This window comes from Carassius auratus, chromosome 49 (assembly GCF_003368295.1).
Source record: "Carassius auratus strain Wakin chromosome 49, ASM336829v1, whole genome shotgun sequence".
Lineage (NCBI taxonomy): Eukaryota > Metazoa > Chordata > Actinopteri > Cypriniformes > Cyprinidae > Carassius > Carassius auratus.
Window position 1 is genome coordinate 6,475,468 of NC_039291.1, and position 13,614 is coordinate 6,489,081.

General features: G+C 38.8%; 1 protein-coding gene across 9 annotated transcripts in view; it reads left to right on the top strand.

Moving 5' to 3' along the window:
* LOC113066102 (sickle tail protein homolog) overlaps positions 1-13,614 on the top strand; it is a 166,836-nt gene that overhangs the window by 62,207 nt on the left and 91,015 nt on the right. Inside the window, exon 1 of one of the 9 annotated variants that reach the window (XM_026237746.1) lies at positions 5,586-5,754. The exons of the other annotated variants lie outside the window; for them this stretch is intronic. The gene's annotated coding sequence lies outside the window, so the exon portion shown is untranslated. Of the gene's footprint in view, positions 1-5,585; positions 5,755-13,614 lie in introns of those variants that run through there. 9 annotated transcript variants of the gene reach the window in all.

Sequence of the window (13,614 nt, forward strand, 5' to 3'; positions counted from 1 at the left end):
GAAATGGTCTTCCAACAGTCTTGAAGGAGTTCCCCGAGAGATGCTTAGCACTTGTTGGCCCTTTTGCCTTCAGTCTGCGGTCCAGCTCACCCCTAAACCATCTCGATTGGGTTGAGGTCCGGTGACTGTGGAGGCCAGGTCATCTGGAGCAGCACCCCATCACTCTCCTTCTTGGTCAAATAGACCTTGCCTTCAGTGTGACTCTACAATTTTCATAGTCATGAAAATAAAGAAAACTCTTTGAATGAGAAGGTGTGTCCAAACTTTTGGTCTGTTCTGTATATTTGGGATTTTTAATTTTACTTTTATTCAATAGGACAGTTTACAGCACTACGCTACATCATTCAGCACTTTATACAATACAAGTACTGACTGTAAGTTAAGGAGAAGTAATCTGCATACAAATTGTGTTCCTAAATGGACAGACCCACTTGGCTGTCAGATCACCAACAGAATACAAAGAATTAAACACATTGTGTGCTTTAGACAGCACTCTGCCTGTTTGCTCTTAGCTTTTCTTGTGCTTGATCTTGACTACCACAGCAAAACCCTCCAGCTACAAAGCAAATATTCTCTGTTCTCAGGGTCTATAGTGTTTATAGGTGAGTTATCTGTAGGGTGTGTTTTTTGAATAATGATGTGAAGAGAGAGTGAGAGGTGAAATAGTTGTCATCTGTGTATGTTTCCGGGTTTGTTTTTGTCAGCAGATTTTAACTGATCTAAGCCCTCTTGCTGTCAGTTAGCACATCTAAGCCCTCTACCATATGCATTTTTCATAACACTCAATGACATTTCTCATTTAGTGAGAATAAACTGGATACTCTGTTTTAGCCGGCATGTTCTGTATGTTCTGTATGTTCTGCATGTTCTGGGTGGTGGTGGTGGTGGGGGGGGGAGTGTTCATGTGGTTAAATTTTGGCAGGGAAGAACTGATGATTTGAAGAACAGAATTTGGCAGATGCTACAACCCAGTTTGCATATTTATACCATACACTACAAGCATGAATGTTTTGTTTTATTTATTTTTTATTTGTACTGTAGCTGACAACACACTCTTCTCAATGTGTGTGTTGTGTTTGAATAAGCACACAAGTTAACCATATACGACTGTTTCTTGACATCCACATGACTTTGTATCCGGGCTTAATTGTGTGTGTGTGCGTGTGTATGTGTGTTTTAGTATGTGTGCAAGTGTTTTGGGGCAGGGCTGAGGTTGTCAGTGTCTGCTGAGTGCTTTAAGTTTTGCAGAAAACCAAGAACAGTTGTGTCTTTTCCACTATTTTCCATCCGCCTTTCATTCCTTCTTCACTTCTCCCTTTTTTTTATTTATCTGTCAAGTACTGAGTTGAACACCCACACCCTCATACTCGCACGTACATACATAAACAATCCAGACATGTGGTCTGTTCCAAAACGTATTGAGTTACCTATGTAGGCAGCATTTTAAGGAGCTTTCAACATGAAGGGTAGTTATCTTTATTATGCTGCATCCTTAGCTACCTCATTTTAGGCAAATTCTAAAGTGTCATTACAATCTCAAAAATGCATTTCGGAAAGCTCAAATTCATACAGAAATTAAAAAAAAAAAAAACGTTCAGTGGCTTTAGAAATCTATTATTTTATACAATATATGTGCTAATGTTTTATGCTTCAAGTGTCATTAGATTATATAAGATTCAACTTTATTGTTATTGCACATGTAAGGTACAAGGCAACGAAATGCAGTCATGCTATTAGCTTAGCATCACATGCAGCTTTTAGAGCGAAAGCAATTCCAGAGAGCATTACAACAAACTTAAATTCATTCAGTAGTGAAAAAATATTGATATAAATTGTTAAATGTATTAAGAAATGTATTTTTTAAATAATATTTGTCTGTGTTATTTAGCTTTTTAACATACTGATAAGTGAGGTACCACATTTTTTATACCAAAACACCTAAAACAAAATTATATATATATATATATATATATATATGTGTGTGTGTGTGTGTGTGTGTGTGTGTGTGTGTGTGTGTGTGTGTGTGTGTGTGTGTGTGTGTGTGTGTAATTTAATGTGGTTAATTGTGTAAATTAATTTCACATACTGTTCAAAATATCAGGTTTACAGTCAGGTCAGTCACTAAAAATTCTGGGCCCTGTGCACTGAATTTGCTATGCGGCCCCCTCAAAATCACATTATTTGGGTGGGTAGGGTTTGCGATTGCACAATTTGTCATATCCCCGGGCTGATCTGTCTGTTTTTCCCTTAATTTTGTTGTTGTGTTTACACTTACCATGTGCCTCTATGTCATGAAGACACCCTCTTGTTCCATTCATTATCTTATTATTGGCCCACGCCATTTGGCCAATATTAGACATATTTAGTCTCCTCATGTGTGCTGTCTTGTGTTAGATCGTCATGTTATCCTCCATGCTATCTTTGCTCCAACCACGTCTTGTCTAGAGTTGTTGGCTGTGCACATACCTTTCCAGTTTTGTTTTCATCTTTTATTTTGTTTTCTCTCTCTCCCTCCTGCTTCAAGACTGTTTAATAAACTGATTTTTGGCACCTGCAAACTGAGTCCATGTCTCGCAGTAACCGAACGATCTGACCGGTTATGGACTCAGCAGGTACAGATCTCCTCAGATCAACAGGGCATTATCTTGGGCCAGCATGCCTCCCAGCTAAAATCCACGTCCCATGATTTCGAGTTTGTAAATGTTCAGTTGTTTGATCTGCCTGCCCAGCTCTATGAACTTCGCAGGGAGACTTCAGCTAATAGAGGACACCACTGGCTTTTCTTCTTTTTGTCATGACCCTGAACATCGTGCAAACAACCCACCTCCCTATGACGGGAAACCCCAACTCCTGCAGAGCCTTCCTGTCCCAGTGCTCCCTAGTCTTTGCTCTACAGCCTCGCTGGTAAGCCCAGGAGGAGACTAAAGTGGCTTATGCTTTTACCCTCCTAACAGGCACGGCCCGTGACTGGGGAAATTCAGTGCGGGAGGCCCGGGCTCCCTTCGTGCTTCTTTTGATGACTTTCAGCAGGAGATGGTCAAGTTATTGGATCATTCTACTTGTGGCAATGAGGCGGCAGCCCAGCTGGCTTGTTTACGTCAAGGAGACCATTTACTGACTGAGTTTGCCATTGAGTTCAAGAACCTAGCAGTGACTGGAATCAGGGGTCTTGTAAAGCTGTATTCCATGCTGGACTGGATGAGGAAATCCAAGATGAAATCATGAGCTTCCAACATATCTTTGATGATCTTGTCAACTTGGCCCTCCATGTAGAGAGCCGCCTTTGCCTTCATAGCCAATGATTGACTGCTCACACCTCTTATAGGGTTGGAGAAATGACCAGTGCCTCCATCTCTGTCCTGCCTCTGCCTTCCCCTGCTGACCCTGAACCAATACAGTTGGAACAAGAGAGACTCACACCGGACTTTTAATTGTACTGTTACAGTTTGTCAGCAAATGCCCACTAAAAGCCAGGGCTCATCAGTAGCCAGGGGGATTCTGGTGGGTGCATCTCCCCCTGTCTCCCTCGGTCTCATCCGTCCCTACTCATCTACAGCTGGTGCTAGATTAATTTTTGTTAAGAAGAAGGATGGCTCCTTGGGCCCTTGTATTGATTACAGATGTTTGAATTACATTACCATTAAGAATAGGTTCCCCCTGCCCTTAATGTCATCTGTCTTTGAACTTTTGCAGGGAGCCAAGTTCTTGAGCAAGTTGGAGCTCTGCAAGCTTATCATCTGGTTCGGATTCGAGATGGGGATGAGTGGAAGAAAGCATTCGTCACTCTATCAGGACACTATGAGACCGGGTGCTACCTTTTGGCAAGACAAATGCCCCAGCTGTCTTCCAGGCCCTGGTCAATGATGTGTTGAGAGACATGGTTAACAAGTTTGTCTTTGTGTACCTTGATGACATTCTAATCTTTCCCCCCTCGCTTCAGTTACACACCCAACATGTATTTCAGATGCTACAACAGCTGCTGGAGAACCAGCTGTATGTTAAAGCGGAGAAGTGCGTTTTCCACCCCAAGTCAGTTCCTTTCCTGGGCTATATAATTTCCGCAGATGAATTTAAAGCAGATCCCGCTAAGGGTAAGGGTAGTAGCCAAATGGCCACCTCCAGACTTACGCAAGGCTCTGCAGCGGTTTCTGGGATTCGCCATCTTCTACCAGCGCTTCATCCAAAACTTAAGTCAGGTTGCTGCTCCCTTGACAGCTCTTACCTATACTAAGGTACCATTTAGGTGGAATTCGAAAGCTCAGGGGGCCTTTGATGAACTCAAGTCCCGAGATTCATTTCTGCTTCTGTTCTTTCATTTCCATATCCTGAACATCAGTTTATTATGGAGGTAGATGCTTCCAAGATTGGAGTAGGTGTGGTCCTTTCTCAGTGTTCCCCTGGAGATGGGAAGGTACATACCTGTGCCTACCACTCTCACCATCTTTTAGTTTTTTCCATCCTGCATCCAGGCAGTGTTTAATCTCCTCCAGCTCTACCCACACTCGCGTTCTCTGATCGCTGTTTCCACGGTATCAGCTCTTCTTCGCCTCGCCTCCAGTGCGCCACCAGCTCTCTGCCTCAACTATCAGTTTGTCTCTGCCTTGCTTATTGGAATTCATCGTCCAGGAGGCACTATTGGATCTGTTCCTGGCTGCCCTTTACCTGGATTGTGTTTTCTATTTTTGTACTTCAAGACTGTTTAATAAACATATTTTTAGCACATCCAAACTGTTCACGTCTCACAGTGCACAATTATCTTTAATATGTATGCAATTGCAAGATCACGTTGCGCTCACAAAACAACCTATCAGCACCCTTGACATTGTTTTTTGGCAGTGACCCACCTCTCAATACTTCAGATGAACACATTTTACATAAAGCTACTCTAGAATAATTATTTGGTGACAGCTAATTTGTCCAGACTGCTGACATATTTACCTGTTGTAACTTATCCTTTTTGTTTTGTGCTACAATTTCACTGCAACACTAGTATTGTGCTTTTATTTTTAATATAAAAAACAATTATTTAAATCAATTTCAGCTTGAGTCTCATGCGGTTTATGCAGTGCATACCCCCTAAGTTAAGCAATCCAAATTGCTCTACTATGATAATCTATGACAGAGTGTTGTCTTAGAAGACAGCTGACTATGTTGCCAGTATGCAACGCTCATTAGGTTTTGGGACAAATCTGTTGTGTTTAGGTGATGTTTTGTTGTACTCACTTAAGACATGTACACATGTGGCCCTTAAGTTTGTGTCATGGGGGCTCCATAGCAGGAAGTCGTCCAAATGTTTTGATTTAGCATAATAGATTCTCTCTCACTCACTTCACTCTTCATCAGTGGCTTTTTCTTTCTCTGTGTCACACATCTTATTTTCTTTTCTTCTCTGAATTCTCAATTCCCGTCTTTTTTTCTTGCCATGAGGTGATCCAGGCTCGAGGGAGTGCCAAGAGAGTTCCAAAAATCGCATTCATCATGACACACAAATGAAAACACACACTCGCGACACGTCCTGTCTAAACAATGCTCCTTGGCTAAGTCTGGGGGAGTGATTTGAGTTGGTGAAAAGGGACAGCACAGGAAGTGTCAGCAATAGAGAGTTGGAGGGTTTGGAGAACAGGAGCAGCCTTACAGCGAGGAGAAAAACTTTCCTTGCCACAGCAGCAGGCGGAGTGGGTCTCAATCTCTCTTGCTCCCTTGTTCACGCTTTGGTTGTTGTTTAGCTGTATGGTCCTGGACAGGGTAAATAGGGTGAGTAACACAACCTTTCTATCTCTCTTTCCCTGTACTTAAAGGGATATTTGAAACATCGTTAAATTTCATTTCTCTTTTGAAGCAAACCTTTTTTTTCACCTAAGCTTTTGAGACATGTTTAGAGCATAATTAAAACACAAATGTCGACTCCACAGCCAAACCTCTGCATCCTTAATGCTGTATCCATTACTTTTACAATTCAGCAAGTTTATAGTCTTCCTCCTCTTGCTTTTATTCATTCTGGTTTATAGTCTACAATGTTTCTTTTATTTTATCATCATATATAAGAAAAGGTGGTTAAGAAATTTGTGCATAGTGAGGTAGGTTCTCTGAAATGTTTTTGGAAACATTTGACATGGATCATGGTCAACTCTTTTTCAGTGTTGGGTATAGTTACTTTGGAAAGTAGTTAGTTAGGTTACAACGTTACCATCAATTAAAAGTAATCAGTTATGATACAGCGTTACCTATTCATAAAAGTAACGCGTTAGAGTACTCATGCGTTACCAAAAATTAAAAGCAGTTCGCAGCGGCTCACACATGACAGACACAGCCCCCGGCCCCTTTAAATGCACCTAGAAGTCGTGACTCCCGACAATGATTAACGTCAGTCATCCGACTAAATTAACACTGCAGGATAACAATAACAGGAAAGACAGTCAGCAATCGGCTATTCCACATTGCGTTTTATTTATTTATTATCACAGAACATATTATTAATCAAAATTCGCACCCAGCCCGGGTAGCCTAGGCTACTGTATATTATGAGCACCACAAGATAACTCCTGATTTTTCTTTAACTTTAAATAATGCAGTTATCAAAGTACAAGTATGCTTACTTGTAAACACAACCTTAAACAGGCTTGCAGATTTAAATCCATTTAGAAATTATGAACAACCAGCCAGCCAATGATCTAACAGAAATTAACAGCTGCCTGTCAAACAAAAATTATAACAAACCAAATTAAATCCTTCTATGCCACACAGGCAAATGACAAATCGCTTAATAGCCGAACTAATTATTATTAAAGTGTCACTCACAGTCACAAGCCTAAATTCGCTTGAACACAGTCCTCTTACATTTACTCTTCAAAGTAGTGATTAAAACGTAGCGTTAAATTTGAGGTAGAATTTTTGGCGGTCGACAGAAGCTTTTCACCAAAGCAGAGTGTGCATTTTACCGTTATGTTCTTTTCTTTTCGTTGACACATTGAAAATAATGTGCGTACTTCCATAAACCAAACGCTGTCCTCTCTGCTATCTTTCCGGGAGTTCGAAAAAAAAAAAAAACACACACACAAAGGGTCAGGCGCAGGGCACAGACGCATCACAGCCATTGACTTTACGATCACAGAGCTTCGGCTCCGCTGATACATTCGCAGGTGGCACAGTAGACCTAGGCATACTGTCTGACAAAAAGCAGGCTGCAGTCGGGATTTTCCTTAAAATAACGGATTACTTTTAAAAAAAAATAACGAAGTTACTGATTACTTACGCACGAAACTAACGCGTTAAGTTACACATTTCAGGAAAAAAGTAATTAGAGTACTCTAACGCGTTACTTTGTAACGCGTTACCCACAACACTGCTCTTTTTGTAGATTGTTCTTAGACCAAATGAAATTTTTTTTAGGTGTGAAACTTTTTATGTGCACTATGTGCCTTCGGTTATTTCTCCTTCAGTAAGGAAAGTTTTGTTTTGACCAAACATGGCATCAATGTGTTTTTTTTTTTGAGAGAGAGAGTAGCAACTCATCTGTCACTGAGAACTCTATCTATCATTGTGCAACCACAGAACTGTGGTTTTACAGCACGCACACAAATACACAAACATATTGTTTGTGACAACGTATTCCCGTTGAGAATTCCTTCTTACCACCCTGTTGCAGTTCCTTTGAAACCCATCATTGGCCTTCATGATTATGTACACTTATTTCCATAGATTTGCAAACATATTTTATAACCAACTCATGAGATCCCATTCCACGCCTGTCAGTTGCGAATTATTCAGATGTCGTTGACTTTATTTATAATCAAGTGAAATCTTAACTCACTGTTTTCAGAGTAATGTCTGCAGCCAGAATTTCTTCTGGGTTATGACAACTTTTCCGAGTTTCTCCCTCCGCGGTATTTAAGTAGATTTGCATCTGGAGGTCTTGGGCCGCATCCCATGCATGTCTGGAAGGAGTATCAAAGCTTTTCTCTCAAAGCTGGTTGTCCAGAGATGCTGGATATAAATTTGAGTAAGATTCAGTAGTGCTGATAGCTGGAACTTTAATTTCTGAATCTGTACGTGTTCAAGCATCAGTGTGTTTCTCTGGAATCAGAAGCTAGGGAACGAGGCCAGTGTAATAGATTCTTAACTATTGGGCATGTTACTTATTCTGCACTTCTGAGTTTTTCTGTCCTTCCAGCAGCCTACTAAAACAAGCGCTTAACCAGCAGATCTTATGCTCACTTCTTCTGCTCACCCATCCAAGCTCTCTTGTTCTAAAGTGGTATCACTTATCATTATGGTCAATTTCAGTTATTTTTATGAGTAGTATTTTGGATGACAGTATAGTCGTTAATTACCCTTAGTGCCAAAAGGATAAGTTACCTACCTTTAGCTTTTTTAATTCATCATGGTCAACAAGTTGTTTGATTTGTGGGTTCACTAGGGGGTAATGGGATTGTGTTGTCTTCTAAGGGGCCTTTAGGTTAAAGTACTACTAACAAGACGATCTTAGACCAGCAGGTTTATGCTTGCAAGATTCTGGTCTAGGTAGCTGACTTGCAATCCTGGTCTTTCCAGTAGTGCTGTGAGTCTGCAGCCTGAGGACCAGAAGAGTGAACGTGCCATGCTATGTGAGTCTCACAAGCCAGACTATCAATATGCAGCATATTCTGGCCAAGAACTGCAGCACATTTCCAGCTTTCTGATCAACATGTAATAGTGTTTTTAATGTGATGTCTATGGGTTTGATATCAAAGTACTACCACAATTATAGATTGATGTTCAACTGCTCAATTGAATATGCAGACACTGATTGCAGTTGTCTTTGTGCAAGGAAGCACTCAATAGCTGGGTTACCAGCCATATAATTTTATGTAAATCTTGGGATACTGCAGAGAAAATACAATATAGAAACACCAACATGAGAATAAAAATGTGCATAAATGTGCTCACTTGAAGTGGATGAATGTTTTATATAGTAAAAAGACATGGAATATAATTACATATAAATTAATAGATGCACATTTAAAAAGCAGTGTGTCTAAATAAATACATATCTTCTGAATCTGAAAATCTGAAAATCTGAGAATCTGAAAATAATGCCATGATAGCATGCTGCACTGTTGCTAACACTTTTAGCTGAAATGACCTGAAATATACTATAGTCATATTAGCTGCTGTACGTGAAATAAAACACAATGTCAAAATAGAACCATTTTATCCTACACTGTCCAGTCTTTTCCAGGAATGCCTCTCACTGTTTGTTCCAACCCAAATTTTCCTGTAGAAGATTCTGCAATATTTGAGAGTAAAGCAAGACAATGATGTCATAGCCAAAATCACTGAACCATCTGATGAAACATTTGCCTCAATTGAGATGGACTTAACCTTTTACTCTCAACTGAGTGCTTATTTTCCTTATGCCTTTGCTCTTCGATTCGGCACACGATATCACCGTGTTTCCTCTGTTCTTGAGCTCTGTACGACTGCACCTGCAGCACCATCTAAGTAGTCTTCATCCATCAGTTCTCCATTAATTATTAATCTTTTCTGAGAGCACATGCCCCTTTTATACAAGGCTCACCAAGAGATACGAACTAATCACTAATTGAATCGCCCTCATTTAACAAACTTCCTCAAAGGTTCCTTGACACTTATCTAATCCTGCTCTTTCAAAATTGGAAAGTACTACATTCTAGTTGTGCAGTTAAAAGACAAATCTTTTTCTCTTCTATTAAAACCCTGCAAGTGTTAAGACTAGAATGAAGCTAAAGTCTTTACAGCATTTGTAGTGTTTAGAAGAGGCTGGCCTGATCGTAATAGTGGTCAATAACTACACAAGTTACACTTCAAAAAGGAATCTAGGTAACACTTTTCAATAAGGTTCCATTAGTTAATGTTAGTTAATATTTTAACTAACAAGAACGAACCTTGAACAGTACCTTTATTAATATTTATTAATATTAGTTAATGACAGTACAGTAGTTTATTGTAAGTTCATGTTAATTCACAGTGAATTAACTAATGTTAAGAAGCACAACTTTTGATTTTAATAACTCCTTTATAAATGTTTACTTAACTTTAACTAAGATTAAGAAATGTAGTAGAAGTATTGTTCATTCTTAGTTCATGTTAACTAAAGCAGTTAACTAATATTAACTTTATTGTAAAGTGCTACCTGAATCTATTTACATAGGAAAGACACTCACCTGGATAGAAACTCTGGAAACCCTTTAGAATAGCTAACAATTATTAGTTGCTTATTAGCATGCATATTACTAGAATACTAGCCACGTATTTGTGCTAATTAAAAACATATTAATTCCTTATTCTACTTGACCTTATTCTACATCCCTAATCTTACCCAATACCTAAACCTAACAACAACCTTACTAACTATTAATAAGCAGCAAATGAAGAATTTATTGAGAGAAATGTTGTAGTTAATAGTTAACAAGTGTTACCTATTCTAAAGTGTTACCGAAACTCTATAAAGACATCTTTCCCTCATTTATATCTCTCTTATAATTCGTAATTTTTGCTTCAGAAAGCCATATTTTTTACTCCCTCATCTTGAAGCTGAAGGGTATAGTTTCTGTGCCACCACCATCTCAAATCAAAAATGCAAAAATACTAATTGTTTTCACACAGGTTTTCCAAACACTCCCCATTGGCTGTACAAACAGTAGCCCCACCCAAATCTCACACTATTGGTTGAACCGTTGCTATGCTGGACAAGTCAGAATTCTCATACAAACAGCAATGTTTTTGTTGCGCCACTGTTTACTCTTTTCAGTAGACTCAACTTTGGTTAACTGTCAGTTTTTTTCCAGCATATTAAGTAAAAAAAATAAGTCTTGTTAATCTGTAGTCTGCCCCTGTAATAATAATTTGTGTGAACAGGAATAAAAGTGGTGGTTTATTTCCACTAGTGGTTATTTTAGCTGAAAACTACAGTTAACTATATGTAAAGGTAGGATATGTGTTTAGTGTTTAGCAAAAATGCAGATAGAGGCTTTTTTTTCAATGAGCTTATGTTGAAAACATTACATACTTAAATTTCAAATTCTGCTTTCCCTTTTACTAACTCCCTCTATCTCTCGCTTGAGGAAGGCGGGAAAGTGACAGCTTAACCACTGTTGTTACCTCACGCCATGGTGAGGAATGAGGCTTCCCACAACTTACATAAGCCTGAACTGCTGGCTTGCTTGGCCTGTATAGGGGTTCTTAAGGCCTTTTTTATAGTTTGCCACATAAAGAAGGGAATGTTGGATGAATGGATGGTCTTTGTTTTTTCTCTTTTATGATCTGAATACTGGCCCCAGACTAGTGATCTTACATCAGCCATCCATGGTTTGTCTGTATGCCTTGCAGTGAAACTGATTATCTCATGAAGTAAAATGCAATTCCCTGTTGCGACATGGAATATCAAAACTTTAAAGGCAAATTCTGAGAGACTGGGGTTACATATCTGCTTATTAGTTTTGTATAACAGCTTAAGTAAATACAAACTACTGTGGTTGCTCGTTAGCTTGCTCAGTCAAAATCTCATAGGGGATAATGTGAAGACGGCTGGTCATTATTGGAAAACTAAATGTGACTTGGTGATCTGGATCCCGATCTGATGCTGTGGAATAAAAACATGTACATAAAAGTTATTATTTTATGTGAGAGTAGAGAATATGGAGTCCTGGGAGACATGAAACTAGCACAGCTATGTTAGAAATTGATTTCCATGGGCAGTCAGATATGCAGTTTAGCAATCATTATATAAAATTATCCAACTGCAGATTACATTGACCAATCAGAATCAAGTATTCCAGGAGGCCGTATAATAAGTACTTAAATGGCCACAAAGGATCAAGGATCTTAAACAATGATTCGTTTTCTGTAGTTCAACACTGTAGTTTCCAAAATGGAGAAGGGGTTGCTGAGGGGTCTTTGGAAAATCTGAGAGTGAAAAAATACAAAATATATTTTTCAAGTAAAAAAATAATAATAATTATAATAAACTAAATGTTTGAAAAGATTAAAGTTTTTAGGGAATTTCTATGGAATATTTTCTTGTAATTATTGCTTTTTATTGGCTTGATCCCTAGTAAGCATTATTTTCTGACAATTCGTTATTTATAAACATTATGATAAGTACTAACTAACAAAGTTATCAAATCTAATACAAAGTTAACTTGATACAAAGTAGATACTTTCCAGACAATATTTCTGTAATTTATTTTGGCTTAAGTAAATTGACAAATTAATAACCTACAATTTAATTTTGGAAACAAATTGTCTTTATCATATAAAGCATTAAAAAGTTTGCCAACCCCTGGCTTAAACTGAAATATGGATTCAGCAATTTCTTCAGAGCATCAAAGTATAGTCTTCTAATACTCATGGAATCAGGCATGTGCCCTCTTCTCTATACCAATCACATCCCCACAGGTAGTAATGCATGGGGAGACCTGTGCTATTTTCCTCAGATTAGCCTGTAACCTACAGGCACCCCATTGCCATGGGAACCACTGAGGCAATCAAGAGCAGATCACCTACAAATGGCACCAAGCAGATATTTCACTGACACCAGACTGGAGGCTGATATCACTGCAGTCCAAGACAGATTTAATAAAAAAAACTCAAGCTCAAGAAAAAGCTCAAGAAATATATATTATATTATATTATATTATATTATATTATATTATATTATACTGAACTACTGGTTAGAGAGTTTGACTCCTAACCCTAGGGTTGTGGGTTTGAGTCTCGGGCCAGCAATACCACGATTTAGGTGCCCTTGAGCAAGGCACTGAACCCCCAACTGCTCCCTGGGTGCAGCAGCAAAAATGGCTGCCCACTGCTCCGAGTGTGTGTTCACTGCTGTGTGTGTGCACTTTGGATGGGTTAAATGCAGAGCTGGAATTCTGAGTATGGGTCACCATACTTGCCTGATTGTCACGTCACATTACATCATTATATTATATTATATAATATTATATTAAATTAGTTATGTAAATAAATATATAACAAATACCACCAAAAAGTTCTTGAAGTCATTCCTTTTCTCCTCTAAGGAAACACAGAGTGAAAAAAAATCAGTTATTCCATAATTTTTTCAGGGTTTATGGAACATTCATATAATGCCTTAGAGTGTCCCCACTTTCATCTTATAATTACAGATTCATCAGCCATGTGCTCTTTTTATCCCAGCTGGACACGAGCATGTGTGTGAGAGAGAGTTTAAGTGTTGAGTAGTTAATTATGTTCGGTCTTTACTAAGTCTTTGGCTTATTAAACTTGGCTAATCTTAATAAGAATGGATGAAATACCTCAAACTACTAACAGTCAGGACCTTTTTCCACGCTTTTATGTCATTCCACTTCGTCTCTGTCCTCTCATTCTTTTTTCCTCATTTATCTGCGCTTACCATATGCTAATGACACCTTATCGTTTTCCGCTTTATAATCAGCTGTTAGCACGAATGTACAAAATTGCACTGCACAGATTGGTCTTAATTCAACATGAATTTTTGATGTCTGCATCGAGGGCAATTTCACTGGAAAAGGCTTACTGGCTGCTAGGAAGGATTTTCCATAAGGCCTATTCGGCTGCGGTTACATGATTATTCGTTTTCATGTGACTGGAATG